Raw genomic sequence first — 12,071 nt, forward strand, 5'->3', positions numbered from 1 at the left:
GTATTCACAGATTTCCCGCTTCGCGCCTAAGTTCAGCTCCATTCGTTTGCGCTTAACTCCAACTATGCCAAAAGTCAGACTAAAGTCGAGAGTTACAGGCTCCTGCTTCTTTGCACTCATTTTCCCTAGTTAAACTTCTTGATTTTCCATTCTTCTGATTCTCTTTCTTGCTTTGTACTGTTTTTGTATGGAAGCGAGGGAGTCTAGTTGGCAGGCTACTATACAGAGGGCTATCAAACAGCCCTTTCCTGTGCCGTTTGTATGTGTTCCTATGAAACAAACACTGTAAGCTGAAGTACAGTTTAAAACGACGGCTAGCCGACTACGAAGAGCTCAATCCTTGTCAAGGCCGCATCGTTGACTCAAGGCGAAGCCGACATGCGGATCGCTGTGGTGCAAAATGTGGTAGTTCGGCAGCGCAACAGTGACGAAAACCAGGAGCATGAGAAGGACAGGCGTCCAGGACGGGACGCCCGGTCCTGTTTGCGTGGTCGTCGCGTTTCTTTTGTCGCTCTACTTCCTTAGTGTGTCTTTACCCTGACCGAAACGGCTTCATAGAACATGCTTTGTGTTCTGGGCTAGAAAAACTTCAGTTCCCACCCCCAATTTCGGCGCTTGTCTGTCTTCTTATTGTTTCTTTCTTACGTTTTTACCGGCTTCTCTTCTGTTCACGTTCAGCAGAATTTATTGCAACCACATGTTGCTGTTTTCCCGACTGCGGCCACTAGTTGCGGCGCTGCCGCTGCACCCATAAATCTCCCGGTTGCCTCATTTTGGGGTCTTTCTCAGTCAGCTGACCTTCGGTTTGCTGTGTACAATCCCTGTCAACCACACAACCTTTCTCCTCCTCTTCCCTTCCTTTCCGCTCTTGCCCCCCCCCCCCGTCCCCCTTCCCTCCTAAAACGACGACACGCCCGATTTGGTTCTTTCCAACTCCACAGGACTCGTTCAGGCATCCTACCGTATCGGCTGTCGCATTGGTTCCCGACATGCGCACCCTTCATAAACTTGCGTTCAGACTCCCCTGCTTTTTTCAAACAATGTCCATATTAACGAGACAAAAATACATGGGCCGAATAGGCTGTGTGCATTCATCCCATCTACATTGTTCAGAGAGCGAGTTTCTATATTAACGTGACATAAAAACTTTGAAAAATCTTCGGCCCCAGAAAAATTGTCCATTATTCGGGTCCTCCATATAAACGGATGTCATATTAACGGGGCACAAGTTTTCCATAACAGCCACTTATGAAATGACTTGTGAAGACTAAATCCCCAACAAAACAAAAAAAGAGGAAAAGACAGGAAAACACCAATTAATCATAAAACTAAGCCAACGCCGAATAAACCTTCAGAAAATTTCTAAGAGGAATGCTGTTTATGTTATGAGGTTCAAACCTGCCACTCCGGGGGGTTAGTTTATAATTCTGTGATCCCGTGGCGTACTGCAAGAATTGGCGAAATTGCTTCTTTGAACACCTCGCTTACATTAAAAAATTACAACTGTCGGAACTGCTAGGAAAAAGGGTTTCATTTCATTTCATTTCATTTTATTACCCTCAAGCGCATACGCATTACAGAGGGGAGTGGTACATCATATATGATAGAAAGCATAGAACACTAAATGAACAAAACATAACAAAGGCTAAACGAACAAGGGAATACAGAACAACGAAAACAATCTTACAATAAAGAAAGTTATACAAGCGGAATAAATTGAAAACAATCATAAGCGGTGAGAGAACAGCATTATACAGCGAAAAGAACAGCAGCACTGGGAGCAGACAAGCATGAAAAACTAAAAACGGAAATAAGATAATAGTCAGGGGGGAAAAAAGTGTCACGGATCAGCTTCAAGATATTGCATCAGTGATGAGTGAAATGAATCGTGATCTTGGATTAATGCGATATCGGGCGGAAGGCGATTCCACTCTACTGACGTACGAGGTAGAAAGGAATGAAAAAGGGCATTAGTATTGCAAGTTATGACATTTACTTTGTAAGCATGATCAACGCGGGAGGAGCGATACGATGGCTGCGAAATGAAAGTATGCCTCAATTCGTTATGATGATAAATTTTGTGAAAAAGGCTAAGACGTGAAATTTTCCTTCTAAGCTCGAGAGATGGCAAAGATAACGTTAGTTTCATTGAAGTTATGCTGCTAGTGCGACTGTAATTGGAAAGAATGAAACGCGCTGAATTATTTTGAACCATCTCAAGTGAGGATTTCAAGTTCGTGAAACCGGGATCCCAGATTGCAGAAGCATATTCAATCTTTGAACGTACCAATGCTTTGTACATAGTCATTTTAGTCGAAACAGGTGCCTTCGAAAAGTTACGGCGCAAATACCCAAGCATGCGGTTACTGTTGTTAATAATGTAATCAATATGTTGCTTCCAGCTGAGGTCATTAGTAATATGCACACCCAAATATTTGTACGAAGTTACAGTATCTAAAGGAGTGTTATTCAATACATAGCAAGCAGGGGGGAAATTACTGCGCGACACTCGCATAGCTTTACATTTTTTAACATTTAGGTCCATACACCATGTGCTGCACCATTTAGTTATATTATTGAGGTCAGATTGTATAGCAGAAACATCGGCGGGTTCAGCAATCTCGCGATAAATAACACAGTCATCGGCAAATAAGTGAATAGGGGAAGTCACACAGTTAGGAAGGTCATTAATATAAACTAAAAAAAGAAGAGGGCCCAAAACGGACCCTTGTGGTACACCTGACGTAAGAGGTGTTGACGGTGAATTATTATTGTTACCAAAGACATGCTGTGATCGACCGATGAGGAAAACTTCGACCCAGGTAAGAAGATGTCTGTCAATATTAAGACACTTGAGTTTAAGTAGTAAAAGATGATGGTTTATTTTGTCAAAGGCCTTAGAAAAATCCAAGAAGATACAATCAGCCAAGGAACGGTTGTCAATAAGGGTTAGCATGGAATTTGTGAAACAAAGTAGCTGTGTCTCGCATGAGTGATTTCCTGAAGCCATGTTGCGCTGGATTGAAAAAAAGGTTCGAGTCAAGAAAACTAGCTAGGTGTGAGCAAATGACATGTTCAAGAATTTTACATGGTATGGTAGTAAGAGATATGGGGCGATAATTAAGGGGAGATTGCTTGTTACCGGATTTATGAAGTGGAATCACCTTCGCCTGCTTCCAATGTACAGGAATAGCGCCAGTATCTAAAGATTGTTGAAATAATGTTGCCAAAAGGACAGAGGAGTACATGTTTGTTTCTTTAAGGAATCTTGCATTTGTATTGTCAACACCTGAGGAACATGAAGGTTTTAGTGTTTCAATTAGCTTTGCAATCCCGTCGGCATCTATTGATATTGGATGCGTAATCGTATAGCCCGAAAACGAATGTGTAGGCAATTGAAGATTAGTTGCAGATGAAAAGTTCAGTGTGAACATATTGTTTAAAATCGATGCGGACTCCTTGCTAGGCACAGGTAAGTCGTTCTGGTCAAGTAAAGAAATCTCTGAGTTGCTCTGGGAGTTAGTTACGATGTTCCAAAATTTGCTAGGGTTATTAGTGAGCAAGGATGGTAGAGTGTATTTCAAAAAAGTAGATTTTGCAGAAGCGACAGCTTGAGAGTAGGTGTGAGATGCATTAGTGTATGCTTGCCAGCGTGACGCAGTCTGCTGCAGTTTTGCTGCCCGAAATAAGCGTTTTTTTCTGTTCGAAAGTCGATTTAGGTACGGATTATACCATGGCGAATGTCTATGTACTGTTAGTATTTTCTTGGGAATGTAAGCCTCAGTTAGATATGAAATTTTATTGACGAACAGGTCCCAGTTCTCTTGGACAGAACGATGTTCAAAACCACTAAGATAGTTGTCAAGGAAGAGCGAAAGTTCTCTATTTATCTCTTCAAAGTTTGCCTTTTTGTAATCAAATATAATCTTGCGTTTTTTCGTAGCTGAAGACGCGGTAAAGTTTAGGTCGAAATGAAGTAAAGAATGATCACTGAGTCCCGGCATGAAAATTATTGGGCCTATCATATCAAGGTTAGTGGTGAGGATCAGGTCAAGAATGTTAGCAGAACTGCCGATAACACGCGTTGGGCCATCAACAACCTGATCAAAATTGAAAAGGGAGCACATATCGAGAAAAGCTTGACAATTCGAAGAATATGGTGTGCAGGTAGGCGGTGTCGATGTCCAGTTTATTGATGGATAATTGAAATCGCCTAGAAGAAATACCGGGGATGCTGGATAACGAAGGACGACGGTGTTAACCGCGTCATGCAATTCATTCACGAATGTGATGTCTGCATTAGGTGGACGATAACAGACGCCAATGATGTGTACTCTGTTGTTTAAAATGACGCCGCACCAGACAGATTCTATGTTGCATGAAACATTAATTCTGAACGATGATAGGTTTTTAGAAACTGCAAGCAGGGTTCCACCCCCTTGTCTTCCATCTCTGTCACAACGATAGACATTGAAAGGCTTGGTGTGAGTAAAAATTTCGCTGTCGCTTACACGAGCACTTAACCAAGTTTCAGTGAGCGCCACCAGGTCGGCATCGCACGAATTGATAGCTGCGATGATATCATCTCTTTTGCCTAAAATCCTCCGGATATTACTATAAAGGACTGATATAGGGCGCCGATGACCACTACCCCTGGCTAAGTGTTATGAAACATTACGCGTGGGACTTGAATTCGAAATGTCTCCCATCTCGCATGCGCGAGCAGCATTGGATGTAGAGGGTCGAGCGCGTGCAGATGAATCATCGGATGGGCTGCTACGAGAAGGAGAATGATAACGCAGCCGGGGCAGCTCAATGAAACTGTCTGTTCTAGGGTCATAAACATATTGCCTTTTATTTACAGTTAGTTTGTCGTAGCGAAGCCTAAAGGATGGTGAACCAGGCAAAGATTTTGCGAAAGCAGTTAACCTTTTGCGAGCGAGCCTAGTTGCTGCGCAGTAGTCTTCAGAAACTGAAATGTCATTTAATTGTTTTCAGCTCATCACGATGTGACATCACTTCTTCTTTCGCTTTAAAGTGCGAAAATTTTATTATCACTGGTCGGCATTTTTCTTGAACAAAAGGGCCACCAAGGCGGTGGGCTCGTTCTATTTTGTCTGGTTTAAATTCTGACCCAAAACTGGATGAAAAGCAAACTAATAACGTTTTTTTCTGTGTCATTCCACGTTTCATTGCTATCGGGTACGCCATAAAATATTAAATTATTTCTGCGAGATCTGTCTTCCAGATGATTGATGCGGGAAAGAAGCTCATTATTCTGTTGCGCCAAGTCATTAATGGTGTCGTTTGTTAACAGAAGTTCTCCTTCGAGACTACTAACCATGCTGACTTCTGTTTCAACAGAAGCGAGTCGAGTATCAATATTAGACAGCCGCTTTGCTAAACATTCCTGATTGGCTTTTACGTCATTCACAGCCTGCGTGAACATGGCTTGGACCTCCGCTGACGCCTCACAGGCGGTTTTAATAAAGGACAACGCAGCCATGACTTCATTATGACGATGGGCGCACGACGTGTCGTCTTCATCAGCTACTTGGGTCTGCCGCTCTGTAGTTTGCTTGCGATTAGGCCCGGGGTTTAGCTCAACGTCACCCGAACATAGCAACAACATAAGCAACACCTCCTTGCAGTCACAACACACGTCATAGAGCACTTGTGGGCACGGAAGCAGCAGTAAAAACGATTTGATGTTTTCCTAGCATGTAGAGAACACGATTGACCAACCTGGATAACGTGAAGACGACGATCGTTAGCCATGTGCTCTATCATGCTGCTTCCATGCCCACTGACGTGTCGCGGCTGGCTGTTGGCTTTTAAGGCAGGCGTGGATGATGTTCCTGTTGATGCGGCTGAACCGATGAACAAGGATTCCGATCCAACGAAGGCAGCGCCTGGGTTCGAAGAAAGGTCGCACACCTGAACACGGCATGGCTGCAGGCAGGTAGCGACGTACGGGTCCGGTGCACATCTGGCCAGGCATGGTAGAAGCCAAGCCAAAACCTGGATAACGTGAAGACGACGATCGTTAGCCATGTGCTCTATCGTGCTGCTTCCATGCCAAACGTGAACCGCTTTGCTTCCGCGAACATCGGCTCGTCCGTCAAATTTCGCCGGAGCAAAATGTCCAACTCGCAACCACCTAAAAAAAAGAACACGTACACACGATATAAATACGTGTACGTCCGAACCGAATACTGGATGCCATTTCGCCAACAATTCTGAGACGAGCTTCTTTCTGGTATTCACTTGTTTTCCTTCGACGACTGAACTAATCAGTTGAACAGTGGTGTCTCCGAAGCACCTTCCCCGCATGCACCGTAGGTGAATCTAGAGAAACCGTTTCCCCGTTAGTGTCGTATAGTTACAGCACATAAACGTAAAATAAAGACAAGAACAACAGAAAGGAGACGAGCAAGCAGCCCGGAGGGACCGCGCCCCCCGCTGTGCACGCGCTCTTCCCTTCACCCTCCGCCTGTAGGCATCTGGTTTTGCTCATGCGGTGAATGCCGAACTGTCACCAATACACACCAAAAGGTAGTGGCGTATGTGTGCCAGCTCCGCATTCAGAGAGTAGATCGCGCTTTCCAATACTTGCAAAAGAAAAAGAAAAAACTAAATGACCGCACGGGTAAGTGGAAAGGAGGGTTGTGCTATGCGCCTCTGAAAAGATGCCAAAGAAAGAGCCTAATGTGAGGGAAGAAGCCTGTTCTCTTTTCGGCAGTGTACGAACTTAATTGACATACAAGAAAATATATATATATAAATAAATACCATGTTGCCGAAAGTAATAACCAATATCGCACAATAAAAACAAAAGAGAACTGCTCTTCCCAGAGCGTATGAAAAGTTTGAGACATCGACTTAATACTGCATTCCTCAGTGCTAGCATGTAATTGGCTTCATATCACGTACATCTAAATTGGTTTTTAAAGAAAAAAACAAATACCTGAAAGAATTATTCCGACATATGGCCACAACAATTTTCATCCTATTGATTTGTGCGTCTCGAGCAGACTGGAGCACAAAACAGGCATGTTCACTTCGCCACACCAATTCGTCCGTCTAGACACCAAAAAGTCGAGCCGGAAACCATCTCAATACTTTTTAGCTCATAAAAACATGTAGGAGAACGCTTTTCAAATTTCGTTTTCTGCTCCTGAATAAGTTAAGAATCCCTTAGTCTCCTCCTTCCCCCTGCATTGCTTGATTTCACTAGAATTTGAGAGAGAAATAAAGGGCCCTAGCGGAGCGAAATCATTTTTTTTTCATTGCGCTGTACTGCATACAGGCCCCATATATTTTTTGTCTCTTCTATCTCAGCATATGGTTAACATGCGCAGGCTTTTTCCTGTTTACCAGTTGCGTCTTATAAGCTGTGCCGTCCATTTCATCCTGTTGCATGTTTTACCGCTACACTAGCACCATCACCTTTAAATCTGTTAGAAGAAACAAGCAGCACAAGACCAAAGAGAGGTTGTTCGTGAGAATACAAGAATATAAATTTACAGGACAGGAATATAAAACGATAACGTACAATTCGAAAGGGAGGACTTCGATAAAATGCACAGATGGTAGTGTGCCGGTTTTTCTGATTTGTGCATGTTTTTTTTTTTATCTGTCAGTATCACGTCCTCTAACAATTTCGCTGCACCATTTCCTGTTAAGTTTCCGTGCAATGTACAGCGGGGTCCTTTATCGAATTTAGGGCAGCAGCCGTGACGTTATCGCCTGGAAACGGGAATGCACAAGACACAGTTCTGGTCCGCGCCGTCTGCGCAAAGATAATTTGCTTCACTTTTTAGTTTGCTGGTTTCCTTGCGGCATCGGACAAAAGCACCGCTGGTCAACGTGAGTTATGTCTTTCCGCTCTCCTGGGTGTTTGAGCCTGCGGCGAGCATCGGCACAAACAAGTCAGAGGAAACGGGGGTGGCAGGCGGGGGGCATGAGGAGTTCGTGAAGTAAAAAAAAAATCTCCTTCCTAGTAGACCAGAGGGAAGTGTACTCGGGCTTCGGACATTACGGTGGAATGCCGAAAGCTGGGCAGGGGCTGCGGCATTCGGTCGTCCGATTGGGGGGTAACCAAACACCGAGAGTCGGCGGGCACACCGCGGCAGTATGCTCGAGCTCCGCGTCAAAAGGGGCGCTCTTCGAAGACAGCCGCGGCAACAGCCAAAAGCCTGGACCTCACTATTTCGACGTCACACAATGACGACCTCACTCAACCTCAAACTCACGCGTGAGTTTGAGGTTCAATTTGGTGACCTCACACAAAAAATTTCTAGCTGTCACCGACCTCACCTCGACCTCACCTCAACCTCACCTCACTCCGTGAGGTTGAGGTCATTTTGAGGTTCAGGTCCATCTCATGAGGCCGAAACCTCAAGAGGTTGTCCACCTCTGCTTAGGAGACACCCTCAAAGATCCGGAAGACGGCGATGCGCATGTGACGCCTTTGTTGCCACTGCGCAGAAACTTTGCTCTCCAGTAGAATGCGACAGCGTAGTAGGTACATTAAGCTTAGGACTAAGTTTTTTTTTTCATAGTTTCTAGCGACCCTATTATTCTACGACGCGCATCACCAAATGTGGCGGTAGAGACAGAAAAGAAGGGTGTACGACTGAAAACCGGCCGAGAAACTGGGGTAATCAACTTCAAAACAACTCCCTTCTCTTTCCTTCGCAGCATTCCCCGTCCTCGAGCAAAGTGGTTGCAGTCGGAGTGGTTGCCCGCGCCGACCATTAACGCGCGTTATAGGTGTTCACTCAACGACGGAATGGACAGGAGCGAGGACGGTTGTTGGTCACTTTGCTTACTGGCGCCAACCGATTTCCTTTCGGCTTCTGCGGTGGCTTATTCGCCCTTGCGGACTGCATGATTTCGATGGCCTTTTCTAGATTTAGGTGTATGCTGCAAGTGCCCCCCCCCATTTCTCTCCTCAAATATGTGTGCACAACACTAACCTTGGTTTAAGATACGTTGTTCCTATGCTATGCTCAGAAGGTTAAATAAAGATCAGGCTTCCGAGATAGCACAGCTTTTGCCACTTTGGTCGTGAAGGAGAGCTTTGGCTTTAAAAGAAAACAGTCCACGGCTCTCCTCCTCCTAAGCAGCAATATGTACTTAGCAAAACACGTGAATTATGAAACAAAAATAAAAACGAAAAAAGCAGATGACTCAAATGCCTCGAACAGTGGCCAAATAATCCCGATCTTGGTAAATAGAAGCAGATATACGGAAAATGGCGCACTCTGTATTTTTACGTCAGTTATATCGACCTATCATTGCGGATTTAGGGTTTGTTGGTATTTTTCAGGAAGTCCAATTTCCCAAGTGGAAGCGAGATTTTACAAGTACCAATAATAACAATCACTTCAGTGCGAGCTCATTCCAAGGAGACCGTAAAAACACAGGGAGCATTATTGTTGTAGCATTTTTATGACTTCGAATGAGTTCTAAGCAGGTGCTTTACATTTTCATGCTTAAAACAAAGAAGCAGAACTCTCCTGCTATTTTCACCTGACTTCAGTTCCGTTTATTACCTTAATTAATACATAGAGGCATTACATAAGGCGTAGGTTCTTATACAAACACTAGTGATCATGGTAATTAGTTACTGTGAACAATGGTCAGACAAAAGTTGCGAAAACGAAGATGGTCATTTTCGTGGATTTCGTGTAGCAATTTTAAGGAGGAGGCCGTTCCAGTCTATGGTGGTTCGAATGAAAAACGAAGCAGTAAATTCGGTCGTCCGGCGTGTGGGTTCGCAATGTGAAGTGGATGACTGGTTCGTTAAGATATGCCTGCTGCTGCTGTGATTAATGGGGCTTGATTAAGTGATGGAAAAAAAAAAACGTGACACAATAAAATGCTGGAAATGCGATGTCGACATAAAAGTGTCGATACACCGGATTCTCTTTTTAGGGATCAAAACCTGATTTTCTATGAGCATGATGCATGAATCAATGTAACAGCGCAATCTTTAACCAATTATTTTTGACGAGATATGCTTGATTGGGCTCCAGATGGGTCGCATGCATTTTAAATTTTTGGCCTAACAAATGAATTATAAGCCAGTAGTTTTGAACACGGCGGTGCATTCCACAAATTCTCTGAGTTTTTGTTAGATGTTGATATAATGTTACTGACGTATGTCCTGACGTTACTGACGTATGATATAATGTTACTGACGTATGGCAGTGGCACGGCTGCTCCTTGCCACTGCCAGCAAGTCGACCAGCGGCTCGTCGCCCCTCAAAGCGTCCCTCCCGCTCCACTGGCGCTGTCGAAGACACAACCGGGGCCATAATTCTCACCAAACTCGGCGGGCCTGCACCACGTGTCGGCAGAAGAGGTTCCTGGAAGTCCAAAGGGAATAGCGATGGGCTGAACCGCGTCCATGCCACGGATAGAAGGTTTCAGGCCTGGGCATGTGTACGCGCTGGCGGCCTAACCAGACGCGGACGCCCGCCTGCCCTGAATTTCCAGCCTACGAGGCGGCTGCGGGCCAGCACCGGAGACGCAAGGAGGATTCCTCTGTTACCGACACCGCCGAACGTGCGCCGCCACTGCCAGGTTCTAAGGGCCCACGCAAGCGGGGGACCCCCTAAAGAAAAAGGAAAGAAAGGAAGGCCTGTAGAGAGGAACACGGCCAACCGTCATGAAAGGAGTAGCTTAAAAGACGCCGAACGAAACGGTCGTCAGTTGGAATTTCTGTAATGTTTCTTCCATGTAGCCATTAAATCAGTTTATGAAGTTTCACCGGAGTTTTATTCTGTGACCAAATTATGCCAACGCAGACACGACGACAACAACGATTACGACAACATGTGCGTCCCAAGACAAATCATGAATAGGGTTACACGTAAGCATTTACAAGAATCTACCTGTTCAAGCGGGGGGTTAACAGTTGCGTAAGGAAAGAAATAGGGAGCGCGATGGTGCGAGAAGGACAGGCAAGTGAATTTGCTGGTGATTACGGTCATTAGGGTAATATTGCACCATTCTGAATCGTTCTTAAACAAGTTCTAGAGAGCAGAATGGTGCGATGCGTTATAGATAGTGCGGTGACACAGTCGTCCGCAAATATGCGTATATTAGAGGAGACATATTAAAGTGAATCATTAAAATATATGAAAATAACAGGAAGCCAAGAGCAGATACTTGCAGCATACCGGAAGTTACTGGGAGGGGGCTACACAAATTATTGTTGACCGAAACCATTTGCGTACGAATATACAAAAATTCCCGTATCCACATCAGAACATTAGGATCCAGGTTTATTCGTTGAACTTTTAGTTGTAAGCGGTAGTTAGGCACTTTATCAAATGCTTTCTCTAAATCCAAAATAGATAGCACCGATTCGCACATCGATGACCAGGTTAAGACGCAAGTCATGAAGAAAATAGTTAATTGGGTTTCACAGGAGAAAGCTATGCGAAACCTATGCTGCGACGGGTTAAAATAGTTGTTACCATCTAAGAAAAAAATAATTTGACAGTAGACGACGTGTATTATGATTCTGCATGACACGCTTGTTAGCGAGATAGTTCGCTAATTTAATGTAGAGCTTCTGTTGTCTTTCTTGTAGATTTGAATGACCTATGCCACTTACCAATCATCCGGAAAGGTAGTGAAGAAAGTGACTGAGAACAGTAATGACAGGCAATAAGCAGACGTGTGTCTTGTGTTTCTTGGAATTTTATAGTTCATACCTTCATGCCACACGATGATGATAGTGCAGTCTTCAGAGTTATGGATGAAATTCCGTCTTCATAAACTGCGATGCTTAGTATGACACCTTTCATAATGCAAAAAGAAAAAAGAAAAAGAAAGGGCCTTTTGATTTCATTCGAGAGTACTGAGGAAAATGCGGAATTAAATGTGCCAGCACATTCAACGCTTGTGTCATTGGTGAGGGTAAGTGCGTATTTTGGGTTAGAGTGTATTACTTGCCAAAACAGTTTTGGGTTAGTACGCAACAAATTTGGAAGTGTAGTATTATAAAAAGGACGTTTTACGCTGCGAATGACAGTCAAATATTCATCTTGAAC

The sequence above is a fragment of the Amblyomma maculatum genome, unplaced genomic scaffold (genome assembly GCF_055883805.1).
Source record: "Amblyomma maculatum isolate TAMU_Amacu unplaced genomic scaffold, ASM5588380v1 scaffold_12, whole genome shotgun sequence".
Taxonomy (NCBI): Eukaryota; Metazoa; Arthropoda; class Arachnida; order Ixodida; family Ixodidae; genus Amblyomma; species Amblyomma maculatum.